Source organism: Ambystoma mexicanum, chromosome 2q, assembly GCF_040938575.1.
Source record: "Ambystoma mexicanum isolate Mex_15411 chromosome 2q, UKY_AmexF1_1, whole genome shotgun sequence".
In the NCBI taxonomy this organism is placed as follows: domain Eukaryota; kingdom Metazoa; phylum Chordata; class Amphibia; order Caudata; family Ambystomatidae; genus Ambystoma; species Ambystoma mexicanum.
The window spans coordinates 978431797-978450163 of NC_090924.1; positions in this window are offsets into that span (position 1 = coordinate 978431797).

Consider the following 18367-nt stretch of genomic DNA (forward strand, 5'->3'; position numbering starts at 1 on the left):
ATCTCAGGTATGTGGCATTTGTTAGTATTGGGCACGATATACTGCAGCAGGGGTCTAATGTTAGTTGGGGGTCTCTTGGGTGGGCCTCATGGCATGGTCAGCGGTCTGGCACATGAAAGGGATATCTTGCAGGGACACAGGGTCAGAATGGCAGTAAGTTTCCATTGGGGAGGGTGCAATGGGCAAGGACACGTTTGTGGAGATGAACGAGCTATGTGCTTAGTTCATGCTAGTTCACATGCAGGACAGTGAATTCAGAGGAAGACTGATGTGATACTGTTGCAAGCAACAACAGCGTGAGAACAGCGTGAGAATGGAGCCGCAGAGTTTTCCAGTCAGAGAGGGACGAGGGTGGGGGCTATGTACGCTGAGCCTGGCTGCTGCGCGGAAAGGGAGAGAAGCATTTCGTACTATCGCAGTGAGGCCTGGTCACCAAGATGGAGTCGAAAGGGGGTACAAAAATGGATGACCTATGTCCTACTCAGTGGTCCCATCTACGCAAATGTAACCCAAAGTTAACATCGCATAAGGGCAAGGGGTGAACCCACTACTGGAGGCACTTGGTCCAAGTTTTGTACTGAGAATGAAGGCAGAGAGGGGCCTGCTGGCCCCTCGCTCCCACACATTCCCCCCTTTCGTTACATCTAAAGTAACAAATATTTTTTTTTCTATTCTTTTCATTCTCCCTTCGGTAGTACTCAGCCTCCGCCACAGCTTCATCCCACGCGGGGGTGCCTTTTATTGGCATCCACGCCCTGCACACACTTCTTAAGCTATTTCCTCTTCTGGCATATTCGTCTGGTGTACACATTAAGTAAATCCCACCATCTCCATCTAAGTCCACCCATACCTCTCTGTCTCATTGCAGCTTTGTTGGATCCTTTATTGTTGTGTGGTGTAAATTATCAAACCTGTCCCCATATTGCCTGTAAATGGCTGTCATCCTGTATTGCCGTGTGGTGTATTCCCCTGTTTGTATTTGTGCATCTATCATGGTAGCTACCGTTGTCAGTCAGTCCATTGTAACCCTCATCATAGCTGAGGTAGGCATGCTTTTTTCACAACACTGGAGTCCCAGTTGGCACACACAGAAGAATAGCAGCACAAAGACGATGATGAGGATGAGTATTTTCATTGCCACGTTTACCCATGACGGTGTCCAGCTGAACAGATTGTCGAACCACGTGCTTTCCTCTGCGCTTCCTTCTGTTCTCATCCTCTCTCCTAGATTGTGTACTGCTGTTATCACATTTGAGAGTGTCCTGTTATCAGCATCTTCAGTTGGCACGAACGTGCAACATGCCCTCCCTCAATTTTTCACCATACACCACCGTCCATCGCCGTGAGGAGATCTAGGACATATCTGTTTTGCATCGTCATTAGGCGCAGTGCGTGGAGCTCTATTTTTATAACGTTGAACCCTTCTTCAGTGTCGTTAGCCAGTTGGATGAGCTCCCAGCGCACTATCTGCAACCATTTGGCGTTTGTTCGTGCTTGCAGTCCTGGGACAAGAAGTGAGGCGAAAAATGTCTCTGCTGATGAAGAGCTTGTATTTCTGCGGGATCTCAGCAAGGAGTTGCGATGATTTGGATGAGATGTAATTGGAGGACCTTTTGCTTTGTGCTAGTTTTTTCTTCATTTCATAATCTGACAATAGTTCGTAAGTTGGAGCTTCTGTTATCATTTGTTGGGGCGCTGTCGATTGTTCAGCCGATTGCCCTGCTGCCGATATGCCAGCCGATTCTCCTGTTGTCCCTTGGATATGGCTTTCAGGTATTACCATCAGGGCTGTGTGGAGGGTGGCCAAGGCACATGTACCTTTCCATGCTGTTGGGAGGTGTAGATAGGCTTGTTTGCTGCAAATCCAGTACATGTCCATGAGTGCAGCGGTGCCTTTCTTCATGTCAGGTATGATTACCGTCTTGTTGCATTTCTTTGTTTCCCCCATCACTCTTCCTTCCCCATGGAAACATAGTTCATGTGGCACTTCTTTCTGTATTTTGATAGGTTTTTCCAACGCTGTGACCCACGTTAGCTTTGTGACATGCTGCGACCAGATGGGGCCACATACTTCCTTTATCCATTGGAAGGCGTCATTGGATGGGCCTCGGAGTGCTTCTGCTTTGCATTTGATAGTTTCTTCGTGCCATCTATTTTCTGCATATCTCGTCCCCTTGATGACAAGAAATGGTTCCTTAAGGCAAATTACTCCTTGGCGTCTGCTTGTGCATGTTCCAGTTTTTCCATTGTGACGGTGGGCGCTTGGAAGGTGCTTTTTATCCTGCACAAAACCAAATGAATCAAACACTGGGCCTCCGACAAGGGCTCTAACATTTTTGGTGTTCCTGATGCATGCGGAATGAGTGAACAGACATAGCAGCTTTCATTTGCTGCCTGCTTTGCCGTGGCACTCGTGTCCGAATTGATTGATCTGGGTGGCGGGGTGTGATGAGGAACCAATAGCAACCAATACGGAACAAAACAAGAGGAAGGGGAATGAGTCTATGATAACACCAGACCAGATAATGACAAGTTTAAGAGATACGCGGGAACAAGTAAAAGCCCAGACTACATGTCCCAGAATGCCCCACCAATCAACTATCACACCGGACAATACAAATATAAGAGACACAAGAGAAAAGACACAAACTACATATCCCAGAATGCCCCAACGGATACATAATCAAAACAAAAGCCAGAAAATGGGAATAGAAATCAGACAACGAAGACGGAAAACCACGTTTCCATATAATGGGGGTTCCGGGCAGGCGGGGGTTAAATGCAAAACTAACTCCGTGAAGTTGAAGCTGGGAAGAGGTGAATTAGCCTCAGGTGTAAGGAGCCCAGGGCTGGGAACGCCTAACGCTAATTACTGGGGAGGAGACTCACCGGGGTTAAAAGCATCAGAAAACAGCTCAACTTGTCTCTCGTTTTGCAGGAGTGGAAGGAGGCTGACAGAGTGGACTCGGAATGGTACGAGGACAGTACCCCATATAGGTGGGCGTATTAGAGAAAAAAGGAAAACTCACCGGAGTGTACTGTACCGGACCTGGAGTCAAATCTGACTGCACAGCAGATGATGACGCCTGAGTCCCAACGGCGGAAAAAGGAAAGTTTGGTTATTTACTGAAGTCCAGCCAAGGCCAGTGTGGAACGGCTGGCTCCGAGCACCGGCGCAGAGCTTGAACAGAAAGGCTCTGAACCATTTGGAAGTGTTGAGTAAACGCTCGAGTCTGAATATGGCTGTTTTGAACAAAGAAAGTCTGCCATTCCTGTGTTCTCCATATTTTGAACTGCATTCATTTGTGGACAAGCAATATTGCAATCCTTGAGTTTTGTCTTTTGAACAACCTGGAAGACACTTTATTTTTTGGTTTTGTTGCTATGAACTCTAAGTGAAGTTAATTGGATAAGGAGAAGTCCGGGTGCACAACCATTTAACCTCTGGTGATCTGTAAGAATAAAATACTATTGGGTAACTTACCTTTTTGGCTCTGGCTCACTACTTTACACGGGTGGTCTTCTATCTCATCCAGCCCCAGGTCATGATAAATGTCATGTCTTTTTCTTTCTGCCCCCCTCTTCTTCCTCCTCCCTTCCTTGTTGTGGTTCTTCACTCTTTGGTAGTGTATTGGAAACATGCCTGCCCAAGCTGTGTCGTTACCGTTAAATATGTCATCACGTGTGTATTCATTAGTGACAGCAGCGTAATATGATGTAGGCTCTACTGTTATTTGTACATGCGAGCTTGTGTTATCTATGTTGTTTGGCCACTAGTAGTCGCCATCATATATATTCAATTCATAATCATTACTTATATTTATACTGGGATGTAACGAGGACACACTTGTTGGATCGACGGCACTGTGTTCTGAAGGTTTCATTGCATTTGTATCATTAGCAATAATGTCATATGTTTCTTTCCACATCGTCTTTACCCCAGTCCATATCAAGTGCGACCCTTCTCGTACCAATTTAGCCCCGCTCCCCCCCTTGTGCATGTCATTAACCAAAGATAGAAGGGTGTAATACCAGGCCATAAAGAACAACATTACTGAACAACACTGCAGCACATTTCAAAACACATTCAACATTTATGTACCTATTAGCCCTAATGGCGTTCCTATCGCTAGCTAACAGAATGGTGTTTTCGGTGATTGCGCTGCGTTGGCCCATTTGCCACCTGGAGGGGCGATAAGGTTGTTAAGTCACCAGAATAAATAAAGTTGTATATCTACATATTTATTTTTTCATTATTTACTCATTTCTGCTATTCAATTTGTTTACTGTTATCTTAATTACGTCCTTTGAGTTAAGCATTTCATGTCAATATTGAAAGAGAGAGAGAGAGAGAGAGAGAAATATTGGTGAAAAAAGTGAAAGGAGAAAAAATGACATGGACATAGTTCATTTTAACCAGAGGGCGTGTCGCCACTTTCGCCCTTTACATGTTCTATTTACTTCAATCACATTATCATTGTCTCTGAACCCCATCCTCGGTGCCGCTTGCGCATTCCTGTTCAGTCTGAGGGAGCGCACCATCGCGTGCCCTTCTCACATCTGAGAGGTGCACCCAATATTTCAGTCCCTTAACTTTTACTGCGGTGGGCGTACTATAAATGACCTCATAGGGGCCATGGAACCTTGGTGAATTCCACCTCCTCACAAAGCTTCTAACGTATATTTGTGCTCCTGGCATCAGTGGGCCGTTTGGGCTGTCGCCAGCTGGCATGGTAGTATCAGTCGCTGCATTCTCAGTAAATGGTGGTGTAATTTGTCGTGCTATGCTGCGTACTATGCGCATCAGTTGGGTCAGGTATTGCTTAAATTCCTCCCCCAGCACTGTGGAAGCTCTGTGCGCGTCTGATGCTCTCCTAATCGGGGAGAGCGGTGTGTGTATTCGCCTCCCAGTCACAATCTCATGGGGGCTCAGATGATGGTCCTTGCATGGTTGCGTTCTGAGTTGAAACAGTGCTAAGGGTGAGCAATACACCCAATTTGTTTTTCAACGTATTACACAATTTTGATAGTTTGCTCTTTAGTAATCCGTTGATCTTTTCCACCATCCCATTCGCCATCGGATGATAAATGGAACACAGTTTGTGTTTCACCCCCAAGAGTGACGTCACTTCCTTAAAAAGGTCATTCACAAAGTGTGTGCCATTGTCTGATCTTTTCACATCACATATTCCCCAGCGAGAAAAGACCTCTCACAACAGGAACTTTACCGCACACCTCGCATCTGGGTGGGGTCAGGGACCCGCTTCCACCCACCTGGAAAAGGGACATACCACTACAATTAAATACCTTGCTCCGTTACATCGCTCTCCCATGTCAGCGTAATCTATGTGTAGTTCTCTAAATGGTCCTACTGGCCGTGGCAGGGTGCCACACAGTGTTCTCAATGTCATTGCTGGATTGTAAGTTTGGCATGTTGTGCATTCTACTATAAATCTTGACAAATGTTCCTGTAAATTGGGGACAAACCAATGTTCCGGGATGTCTGCGGCAATATGTTGTTTTGCTACGTGGGCTGGGAAGTGCAGCTGTTGGAATGCTACCTCTAGCAATTCTACTGGCATCACTACCTTTCCTGTTGTCTCCTGTCTCCAAATTAGGTCTGTGGCTGATTGTTTGCACCCCCGTTTGCCCCACAACTCTTGCTCCTCCTGTGGTGCTCTCCTTTGTAGTTCTATTATCTGCGCTATTGGTGTGTTACTGTACGCCTCTTCCAATGGCTCTGTAATGGCTGATTTTACAACGTACTCCACTGTTGGTGTTGTATTGAAATACGAGGCCTCCTTCGCTGCTGCGTCGGCTGCCGTGTCGGCTGCCGCATTTCCCAATGAGAATGCATCTGTGTTGTTGGTTTGGGCTTGGCATTTCACCACTGCCACTACCGATGGTTCTGCTAATGCATCTATCAGTTCAGTCAATAGTGTGGCATGCTGTACTGGTGAGCCATCCGCTCTTCTGAACCCCCTCCTAAGCCAGCGGGATAGGCCTGAATGCACTGTGGTTGTTGCGTATGCTGAGTCTGAGTATAATGTTACTGTGCATCCTTTGGCTGTATGCAGTGCCTCAATCAATGCAGTTAGTTCTGCTGCTTGTGCAGAGTAATGGGATGGGAGGCGCTTCTGGACAATTGTTTCATAGCCATGATCCTCCATGCGTACTACAGCCATTCCTACATGCTTCTCCCCCGTTTCAGGGTTTATGGATGCTGACCCATCTATGAAATATATCTCTCCTTCTTTTAGGGTGTTTTCGCTCGCTTTGGGAATGTCATCACCCTCCCCTTCATAGGTGCCGCAATCGTGTTCTTGCATGTCCTCTGTGGTGCATGGTTCTGTAATAAATGTTGCTGGGTTTACTGTTTTGCACCTGACAACGTGTACGTTGGGTTCGAAATTATTATCTCATATGCTGTTGCTCTCTGTGTTGTTAACGTTGATTTTGACCTTTCAAGAATTGCAAATAAGGAGTGTTCTGCATATAGTGTTACCGAACATCCCATCACAATTGTGGCGCTTTTTTCAATAGCGAAAGCTGCCGCAGTGAGGGACCGTTCGCACGCGAAGTGTCCTTGCATCACTGCATCTAATGTTACCCTGTAATAGGCCAATGGTTTGTGTCCTAATGATGTTTTCTGTGTGAGCACTGCTGTCATCAGTGTTCCATTGCAGTGTGAAAATAAGAAAAATTCCCTCTCATAATCTGGGTTCGCGAGTACTGGTGTATCTGAAATGAGGTCTTTTAACCTAAGGTACTGTGTCATCATGTCATGTGTCCATTTTATTGGGGCCCTGCTCTTCTGTGCTTCTTTCAATGCTTGTAGCAATGGGCATGTGTATGCTGCGTAATCAAAGATCCATGCTCGGCAATAAAAACATATACCGAGGAATTTTTGCATTTCTTTAACTGTTTTAGGTATGATCATGTTGCGTATGGCAGCTGCCCTGTCTGGCAGTATCCGTTTCCCATCTTTTGATATTAGCTGTCCGAGGTATACGTCGTCAGCCAGGCAGTATTGCAATTTCCCTTTGTCCACCTTATACCCCTTGGCAGCCAACACATTTAATAGTGTTATAAAGTCTTCTCTGCATTTTTCCTCTGTGGGGCTGCAGATGAGTAAATCGTCCACGTATTGTATAACGGTGCTCTCTACATCTATGTTTCCAATATCTTCACGGAACACTCTGTTGAAAATGCTGAGGCTTTAGCAATACCCCTGTGGGAGTCTGCAATGTCCATACCTGTTGTTTCCTAGTGTGAATGCTGTCAGGTACTGCGAGCCTGGGTCAAGTGGTATGGAGAAGAAAGCATTCTTCAAATCCACCACAGTAAAACATGTAGATTCCTTGGGTATGCTGCACAGTATTGATGCCGGGTTAGGCACTAATGGGAACTCCTTTTGGATGACGTCATTGAGTGGGCGGAGATCTTGGATCATCCTCCACGCTCCTCCCTTTGCTTTTTTGATCGGGAAGATAGCCGTGTTACAGGGGGAGTTTGATGGTACTATAATACCTTGTTTTAGGAGTGCATCTATTGTTTCCCTAATCCCTTCTTCTGCTTCTCTGGATATGGGGTATTGTTTCACTCGTGGCGGTATGGCACCTGGTTTTAGTTTTATCTTTATTGGTGCCACCTCATGGAGTAATCCTACATCGTGGGGGCCTGTTGTCCATATTTCAGGCGCCACCTTGGCCATGTCTTCCTCAAATATTGTCGGCGGGGCATTTATGCTAGCCATAAGTGGGTTGTGTACCTCTCTGCACTGAATCATGATGCCACATGGTATGCTTATTTCCATTATTATCTCTCCGTCATCTTCGTTATCAGTGAATAATTCCTCATCAGTTATGTCTCTTGGCATTATGTTGGGGTCTATGCATAATACAGTTCTCCACTCACACCCATGCGCGTCCAATCCTATGACCACAATGCGTTTGCTTGATACCTGAACTGCCTCGATGCCTATGGACATGATCGTGCCTGGCACAACATCTGTATGTGCAATTGGGCGGAATATAAAATCTGATGGTGTTCTCCATTCCTTTGTTGTTATCTCTGGGACCACTCGGGCTAATACTTTAATGCCATAAATAAACATGTCTATGTCAATGGGTATTCCTCGCACCACAACTTCATTCATCACTGTGCTAATCATCAACATTGTTCTTACTGGGCATACTCCTGCGATGGAGCACACTATTCCCCGCTCAGTAAACGAAATGGTCATGTTAAATTTACTTAGCAAATATTTGCTCAGTAAATTGAGTGGCGCGTCTTCGTGGTACAGTAAGGGTGCACGCACGTTTTTTCCCCCTACCGTTATATCAAGATCTTTAGTGTAAGGAACTTTTAAAATAGCCCCAGCGTTTCCAAATTCCTGCCTGAGAGCGGAAACCGCCCTTCCAGAAGACATGATTTTTCTGCTCCCGAGTCTACCATGAAGATAAACTGCTTGTTTCCTATCTCTGCCCCCACTAGTGGTTCCTCTTCTGCACATAGGGTGGTGGATAGGACTGGACACGCAAGTGTACCCTGTGGGCTGTCCTAGTCTGCATACCTTTCTTGGCCTGGTACTGAAAAGACATTGGGCCTCATTAGGAGTCCGGCGGTAAAACCACCTGGTTACCGCCGGACTCGTATTACCATTCCGCCTCTGTGATTCCTGGAATTACCGGGGCATTACAACCCCGGTTTCCCGGGAATCACGGAGGCGGAATGGTGTTAATCTCCATTCCCATTGAGTCCTGTGGGACTCAATGGGAATGGAGATCATGGAAACACCGGCAGCATCTCGTAATGCTGCCGGTGTTTCCTCGTCTGCCTGCAGGCGGGCGGTGTTAAACCCGCCAGGTCAGACCTGGCGGGAACATCACCTACCACCTGCAGGAGTTGTGATACCCCGGCATGGAAACGTTGTTTACATACTGGGCGATTTGTAATGAGGCCCATAGTCTCCGACCACTGTTACGCCGCGGAATGGCGCTGGTGCGCCATTTGCAGCCGTTGCGAAACAGTTGCTATTTGCATTGCCTACAGCGTTTTGTCTCGCCATGGGTTGTTGTGCGCTCTGATGCAATTGTGGGGGTGGCTGTCTCTGCTGCATTTGGGGTTCGTTATAGCACTGGTCTTGTTGTCTTCCCCCTCCCATTGGCAACCCATAGGGGCTACCTGGGTGTGGGCATCCCCATCCTTGTTCATTTTCCATGTGCTGCGGCCCTTGGAAATACCATGAAGGCCGCATTCTGCAATCCCTCGAATAATGTCCCCATCTCCCACAGTTCCAACAAGACCCTTGCGGTCCTCCTCTCATCCCTTGCCCACCAAATAATCTATTCCCCATACCCCCAAATCCTCCTCTCTGGCCATTGTACCCACCTCTTCCTCTTGCCGGTCTTTCTTGCCACTGTGGTCCGCTGTATGAATCCTCTCTGTTCCACGGTCCTTGTTCTCCTGCCGTTCGCAACGCTGCTATTGTCACTGGCCTACTTCCCACTCCTTTCGCTTCGTCTGCCAGCCTTTTCTGTGCTATCTCCCTTTCCCTCTCTTTGATCCTCCTGCAGTCGTGTACAATTATACTCTGAATATAAGACCAACCCTTGGCTTCTATCCCAGCTATTTTATCCAGGGCCTTCTGTACCTCCTTCGGGAGCCCCTTTTTGATGATAAAATAGAACAAGGCAGTGGACTGATTCCATGCCGTGCCAGTTTCACTTCTCCACAAATCTTGCACTCGCAGTATGAATTGCGTAGGATCCTCGTTTTCCTCCATTGTACACTGCATCACTAAATGTAAATCTAGAATGTCTGGAAAGGTGCGCCGCTATGCGTCCCATACCTGTGCTCGAACGTTGTTGAACGGTGATCCGTCATGGCGGTCACAACTCATCGTCACTCCTGGGAATCCTGCCTTTTCCCATACTGCGTCTGCCTGATCGCCAACTGCCGATACTAACAAACTTTTTATATCGCCTATGGCTAATGGCACCCCTGCCGTGTGTTTTTAGAACGCGTGTATCCATTTCCCAGCTCCTCCCGATAATGGGGGGAGAACTTTCAACAAGTTATTTTTATCCATTTGGGCCCATGGAATGTAGTGCGGCCTCCCTGCCCCCTTGTGTATCAACGGCATCTGTAACTTATGTTTCTTTCCTGTTTTACTTACCGTCCCTTTCTTTACCTTACTTACCAACATATTCCCTGTTCGCTGCCTTAATCTACCCTGCCATCGTGGGGGTGATCGCGGATCCATGTCATCAAAATGATGCGGCAGTGGGGACCCTACGGCCGCCACTCCTTCATATTCGTCTAGATCACTCCACACCTCTTCTATCTCGGTTTCTTGTTCGTAATTCTCCTCCTGTTCTTCCCCTTGCTGACTTTCTGGGGTGGATGGATATATGATCCTCACTGGTTTGTCATTTAGATGAAACAAGAACTCCCCTGATTGCCATTCTTTTTCTCGACCTTTTGGGGTGTGTGCCCCCTGTGACGATATCGATTGTGCCGGCTCTGAGATTGCTGGCGCCATCTCCCCTGCTGTGTTTATTGAAGGGGTGAGATCTGCTGTAGACAATGGTGGTATCTCCCCTCCCCCCGGCAGCATTTGTCCTCTATCGCACAATGCTCTCAGCCGTGTTATTTCCATCTGCGCATGTGCTAGCTGGCGGTCTAACTCTCCGGTTAAGTGTGCTAAATTCACGGGGGGTGCACTTGTCGGGCCATACAAACCTCCTTTGTCATAGGGCGGTGATGCTGTAGCTACCGCTCCATTTGAGGGTGTGGGGGTGAGACATGCCGGTACGTATAGAGGCTCGCTGTACCCTACTGCTGGTCTTGACATCAAGGGATATATTTTATTTGTGTCACCGTCAGCTGTAGTGGTTGTGCACTCGCCCTTTGGCGTACCGCTTGCCTCTTCCTGCGTTTTCGGGTTTTCACTTGGTCTTTCTTTACCTACCTCTGCTGTGGGTGTAACTTCCTCGAACATTCGCCACAGGTCCAGTACTTCTCTTCTATTTTGTAACCGTTTCCCCTTATATCTTGCCAGCAAGTGCGTAGACACTAAATCTAACACTCTCTTATCAAATGACCCTCCTTCTGGCCAAATTGTCGTTACACTGTCTCCTTTTATCTCTGTCAACCACTGATCATGGTACTTTTGTATCTTTTCACTGTATACTGGAAGGTGTTGACAAATGTGGGCTAGTGGTGTTATTCCCCCCATGATGATGGTTCTCCTTGTACCTATGTGTATGGTTGAATCTCAGTCTCCTTCTAATCACCTCTCCACCCACTCTTCCTTCCTTCTAGATCAACAATATATATATATATTACGGGTCTTTCAATTACTGATAATTTCTTCGTGCACATGCATCTATCAACACATGTCAGTATGCAATGTCACTAATGTGTTTATTTCCATTTCCAAATTCAACAATTCACATTTGCATGTATACAATTTTATCAACAACTCAATTGCAATACCTTGATATTCTTGAAAACAAATAGACGGAACATGAAAAACATAACATATCATGCACATGGACTACCTGCGCGCTTTTGTTTCCCTTTTTGTTCCAGTTACCGCTCTGTCCCCATTTCACCTATTCTCCTCATTCACTCCCCACCTCTTACACCTTCTTACTTGTTCCCAAGAATTCTTCACTTACACGGAAAAAGAATATTCAAAATAACTACTCCGAGTCTACTCAAAATACGAGACTCCCACTATTTTTTCTTTATCTTCACTTATTTATTCTGCACTGGACGAGACAATGCTACGCCGCGCCGCCTTATACCCCGTTCGTGCTAGGATACCTTTTCTCTTCTTCTCTTCACTTCTTACAAAACCTAATGGCCATATAAAGGACAGATCAGAAAAGCCTCATCATCACTCACACAGGCCCTATTCATCCCTATAGTCCGTTACCACCTGTTCATGGGCGTAATTTATAGGAGGGGGCAAGGGGTTTTGTCCCCCCCAGCTTCTGTGGCATGCCTTTTTGTCCCCCCCAACTTTTGGAGGGAGGGCAGGGGGGCCGCAATCATCAATTATGTAATTGGACAGCGCGAACCCGGCTGGGGTGCCCAGCAAGGCTTGCGCTTTCTCATTACATAATGCCGAGATGCCTGGCAGCCACGCTGCAACACATTCAGGGACGGGATGCCCTGAATGGCTCAGTCCCTCACCCTGGCTGGCCTAACTCAAAGTCAGCAGCCAGGGTGCTGAACTGGGTGTTGCAGGGTCTGGCGCCTGTGCTGCCACGCAAGCAGCAGCACTTCCAGGGGCCGCAGTGCAGAAATCGCTTTTCGGCTTTGTGTTCGTGTAACACAGACAGGAAAGAGGAAGCTCATTCCGCTTGCTGGTATGTGTCTGGAGGTGCGCGAGTGCGAAGAGGTTAGGTCGGTGTAACATGAGACGTGGCCCGGGTGGCATTTGAAAGCAGAGCAGAGGTACCTTTTTTTAAAAATATAATTTATTATTGTTTTTGTGTATGTTTGTTGGTCTGCTGAGCTGCGTGCTGACCCTAGTGATGGCGCGTGTAACATTTGGACAATGTGAGCAGAGCTCACAGTACACATTAAGGCCCCAGGTATGAAGACACACTAACAATAACAAATGGTGCATTCTCTGTGGCAAGGCACAGCTCTGCAACACCTCTAAAATTAGTCGTGCCACTTTTCAGATGCTACTAAAGCACCACCATCCTAATTTCAAAATGAAGTTGGCGGAAGGTGCGCCCTCCCCAAGTAGAGTGGAAAGAGTCAAGCTGAGAAAACCTGTGACCCAAAACTGGTGTACTCTGCAAATTCTTTGAAATACATTTAAGTGCTATACGCCTTCCAAACACGGTGAACTTTTGTTAAGCAGTTTTTGTTCTAGGTGCGCACAGAAGGAACCATATGGGATTTTGTGTTAAAAGCACACTTTTAGGAGCCCTGTATAACTTTTCCCCCTGCCGCCAAAAGTAATCTTCACCAAACTGGTAAAACGTATTTTGAGTTTTACAGGCCCTTTTTCAGGACAGTTTGGTGCTAATTAGTAAATTGGTGTCATGGTTCAGGTTACAGGCCACCAAAAACTGCTTCACTTACCAAACTAAGCAGGGGAGTATCCAGCATTGTAAGAGTGAGGGGTGGGGGGATAGCAACAAAATGCAGTGTGTGTAATTCCACATGGTCTCATTGGCACACCCAAACCACCCGCCCCTGCCCCAATCTACTTTTTTGGTAACATTAGTGGCAGATGGCATTTTAACACACAACAACAAACATAAAACTGCATGATCATTCCAGATACAGAAAACTCATTTATTAGAGCTCTGCCCAAGCTGTCTGAGTCAAAATACATGCACACTTCCTAATTATTATATGGACTGCACCAACAGAAGTGACTTTACAGAAAAGGACATTGCAAGGGGCATCATCAGTCCTTGATACTTGGAGGCACCATGGAAGTGACTTTAGAATAAGTTGCCATAAATAAGCCGAGTGACAAATAACGTTGTGGTGCAAAAAACCTAAATTGCACTTTTGTTAAATGTGGAGCAACTCTACAGTCATTAGGCTTTTCCATTATGATAGCATGATACATTAACATAAGCTTTGAAGTGAATCAGAGTCACTTGCAGAGCTGCAGATAAGGCACAACGTGAGTAAATGATTTGCTCAGGATCACACACTTGGTTAAATGGTGAAACTGGGATGTGGACAATTTAAGCGACCGCGCACATCTTTCCAGGTTTAGTTGATATAGATATTTATTAAGGTTTTGCTTTATATTTCATGTGCTTAAATAGTTATTTATAGCAAAGCCTTGGAAGCAAACCACATTACATAATAAACTAGCCTTTCATAGTAAACTAAACATACATGATATACATTGTCATAGAAATATGTTGAGCAATGGGAGTATGACTTTAGTTTTATTCTCCCCATTCTGCATGCAAAGTCACAATAGCATCATGCAGATTAATGTGAGCCTAACAACCCCCCCCCCTTGGGTTTTAAAGCCATAGTCATTATTTCATAAAGCATGCAACATTATGCACCCTACTCACTTCTGATCACTCGCTCCCATTCACATTTCTTGTCAAGGAGTTCCCCCCTTCTCACCTGAGTTCGATTTTTGCTGGATTTCTTGATCGATGCCTTCTTGCATACTGCTCGAGTTTTGAATAAGGCTGCACGAGTCTCTTCCGACTCCAGCGTGTGTTCAAGTACCGGGATGCAGGGATCCAGGAATCCAGGAAATAACAGGGTGCGCAACTAGCACACGAGTCCAGGAATCAAGAAAGGAAGGAAAGGGACTAGAATTGGGTTAGAGTGGAAGAAGCAACGGAAACAATACCGTGAGCTACGGAGCACACGTCTGGTCGCTACTTCGCAATAGCATTCAGATGCGCAGGGCCGCGGGGGCGTAGCATATTTATGGAACATACTATGTCTGCCGTGAAGGCTGGTGCGAGGCATGTCACGTGATACGGCCATGTTGGGAGAAACAATGAATGCAAGCCCCGCCGTGACAAGGACCAGGAAGTCCAGAAGGGACGCGTTCTGTGGGTCATGACAGAATCCCTCCTCCGAAAACCTGTTCCACCAGGTTTGCCCGGGTGTATAAGGTGAAATCTTCTGAGTAGTCGAGGGGCCTTGAGATTAGAAAGTGGTTCCCAGGTTCTTTCACTAGGAGGATATCCTTTCCATTCAACCAGGTATTGAAGCTGACTCCGTTTATACCTGGAGTCACATATTCATTTTCCAATTGGTTGTCGACCAGCAGAGGAGGAGGTCGGTAGGATTTGCGGGTGGATTGGTGGTAGGGTTTTAATAAGAATGTGTGGAATACTGGGTGAATTTTCTTCCAAGAGTCTGGTAGACTAATCCGGTATGAAACTGGATTGATAATTTCCTTAATGGAAAATGGACCATAGTACCGAGGGGCCAACTTGTTTGGCCGTAGATGCCGGGGTAGTAATTTCGAGGACAACCAGACTTGATCACCGATTGCATAAGAAGGACCTGGTCTCCTTTTTAAATCTGCATACCTCTTAGTCTGTGTTCTGGCCTTCTCTAAATTTTCTTTGGCCTCTTGGTGTACGTTGATGAGGGTTTCAATCCAGGAGTCAACAGTAGGTACTGGTGTAGGATGAGGGAGCACAGAGGGTAGAACTGATGGATGGAAACCTTGGCTACAATAAAAGGGGCTGGTCTTAATTGCTGAATGGTCAGAATTGTTGTAGGCAAATTCAGCCACGGGTATCAGGAGCGACCAGTCATCCTGAACCTTGGTGGCGAAACATCGAAGATACTGTTCCATGGTCTGATTAGCACGTTCTGTGGCCCCGTTGGTCTAGGGATGATAACCAGATGAGAGGGCGCGTTGGATTCCCAAAATGCGACAGAGATGTTTCCAGAATTGAGAGACGTACTGAGGTCCTCGATCAGATATGATCTTGGAAGGAGGGATCCAGGATTATACAGTGGGACATACAAAACTCTGAGCCTAGGAATAGTGATCCTGCTGTCCAATTGATATACGGATTGTGCTTCTGTAACCAGGGCATACCCAATACCCAGTGGAGTAACTTTGCTGAAAATGTTGGGGGGGGGGCAGTGGTGGTGGGAGGGCAGGTGGTGGCCCTTAGGGATGGTTTCGGCCAAATGTTTTGATAAAAATTTGGTTGAATGGTAGATTTGACTGATTTCAGTCACCACCATTAGTTATAAGCCGTATATACCATATATTTTTGACTTCGGCGGTTGCTGGGGTGTTCCCCGCTTCCTCAGCACTGGTGGCAGGGCACCCAACAAAATAACGAAGAAAAAGGGACCCTTCAGCGTCAGACCTGACCCAGGTTAGATGAATGAATCTGATGCTGCAAGGTACAGGAGAGGCGGTGGTTGGAGAAAAGGTAAGTAGGGGGGGGTTATGGGTGTACTGGCGGTTTGGGGGGACATGGGTTTGGTTTTTTGTACGGAGGTCAAAATGTATTTGCAGCAAAAATGACTACGGTTAATTTCGCTGTGATTTTGTACCTCGGCCAAACAACCTAAATCCCTGAGGGATAACACTAGACTACTACACCACAAGAGTCCATTGCTGACGCTCTGTTATAACTTTCATAAGACTGGTGGCCTATCTTTAAAATTTAATTGGGCCCCCACACATCGCCAGCCGGCCTGCCATGCACCCAGTGACACAACATAACATTCACATACTTAATTGCAATAGAACATACAAACAATGCATTATTTATCATTCATTCAGACACAAAAGTCAACACACATATGCTTGCATACACTCACTCAAATACACCCAGCACCTCCAATGACATACACTGGGCCTTATTATAAGGCTGGCGCTCCTTTAATGAAGGAGGCCGGTACGGGTCCGGCCCCCTTCATTACGGGAGCGCCGATTACGAGCTTCCAATCGCGGGACCCGGATCAGACGTCTGGTAAAACCAGATGTCTTTTCCGGGTCACGCGAGGGAAAGAAGGATGCAACAACGGGACACTCGTAATGTGCCCGTTGTTACCTCTCTCCCCATTCCCATTGAGCCCGAATGGGGCTCAATGGGAATGGGGATGGGTTCCTGCAAGGAGGACTTACCGGGTCCTCCTATGTCGGAGTAACCTGGTAAGTCCCCATTGCAGGAACATGGTAATGGAGCCTAATAGCTCCATGGCTGCCTCCATACTCGTAATGAGGCCCACTGTCTGCACACAACATTGACATGTACATATACAATAACACATGGAAACAGTGGCGCAACGTCCATTAAGCAGACCAGACTGATCCCTGAAATTTTGGGCTAAGTTGACTTAACCTAGCTGAACTATAAAGCCATGGCCGAAAGGAACAGATTCACGGGAATGTAAGCAATTCCCTTGATTTTTCCTTTCATTCAAAGGCAGAATCCATTGGTTAATGCAGTGCAGTGGGTGTCCAAGTATACTTGGTATCAATTTTTAAATGAAATATATCTCCAAACATGGGTTCTGCACAGCACCTTATACTTGAACGTGCTAACAGATTTTATCTACGAGTTTCTGACAGATTAAAATTAAGGTATGTTTTCCTGTGTTCAAATGGCTCCAAGCAGTGGAGTACCAAGCGAGAGAGGCGGGGTGGGGGGGCAAACTGTCCCCTGTGACTCTTTTAAGAGCCAGACCAGGACATTTTTCAGTTGGACAACTCTCCCATTCGGCACATCAAAGAGGGCGCCCAACGGCAAAGGTGTCCCGCTGGCAGGACAATGTGTGCTGAGCAACTCCTGCTCAGAACGCTCATTGTCCTAGCAGCAGGACACCTTACCCCTTCCGAATGGTAGGTGTCCTGCTGCCAGGACAATGTCCCAAAGAGCTAGGGGCAGCAGCGGGAGCTCATGTTGCTTTGTATCAGCAGAGCATTACAATGTGAGCGATTAGGCACTGATGGGAGGGACTTTTGTCCCTTTAGAAATGTCATGACCCACAGAACGCGTCCCGTCTGGACTTCCTGGTCCTTGTCACGGCGGGGCTTGCATTCATTGTTTTTCCCAACATGGCCGTATCACGTGACACGCCTCGCACCAGCCTTCACGGCGGACGTAGTACGTTCCATAAATATGCCACGGCCCCGCGCGTCTCAATGCTATTGCGAAGTAGCGTCCAGACGTGTGCTCCATAGCTCGCCGTATTGTTTCCCTTGCTTCTTCCACTCTAACCCAATTCTAGTCCCTTTCCTTCCTTCTTGATTCCTGGACTCGTGTGCTAGTTGCGCACCCTGTTATTTCCTGGATTCCTGCATCCCGGTACTTGAACGCACGCTGGAGTCGGAAGAGACTCGTGCAGCCTTATTCAAGACTCGAGCAGTACGCAAGAAAGCATCGATCAAGAAATCCAGCAAGGATCGAACTCAGGTGAGAAGGGGGGGGAACTCCTTGACAGTTTGAGACGCCAACCGACCGAACTCTATATGGACATGGAATCGGCCGTCCAGGACCTGATGCGTGGCATGCAAGAGCTATCAACCGAGGTGCAGAATCTAAAGGCGGAAAACGCCGCTCTCCAACAACTAGTTCTATCCCGCAATTCTGCCACAAAAGAAAGTGTATTGCTGGGCGGTATAGTGGACAAATACGATGACTCACCAAAAACCCTTTGAAGATTCCTGGATTCATGTTTGGTACTTTACTTTTAAGCCCTACTACTTTTTAACTCCCAGGGCTAAAATGGGCTTCATAATTTCCCACCTTTCAGGAAACGCCTTAACCTGGGCCACACCCCTCTTTAATTCCGGCGACGTTCTTCTAGATGACTATGATGGCTTCATACAAGCCCTTAAGACCATGTTTGACCGTCCAGA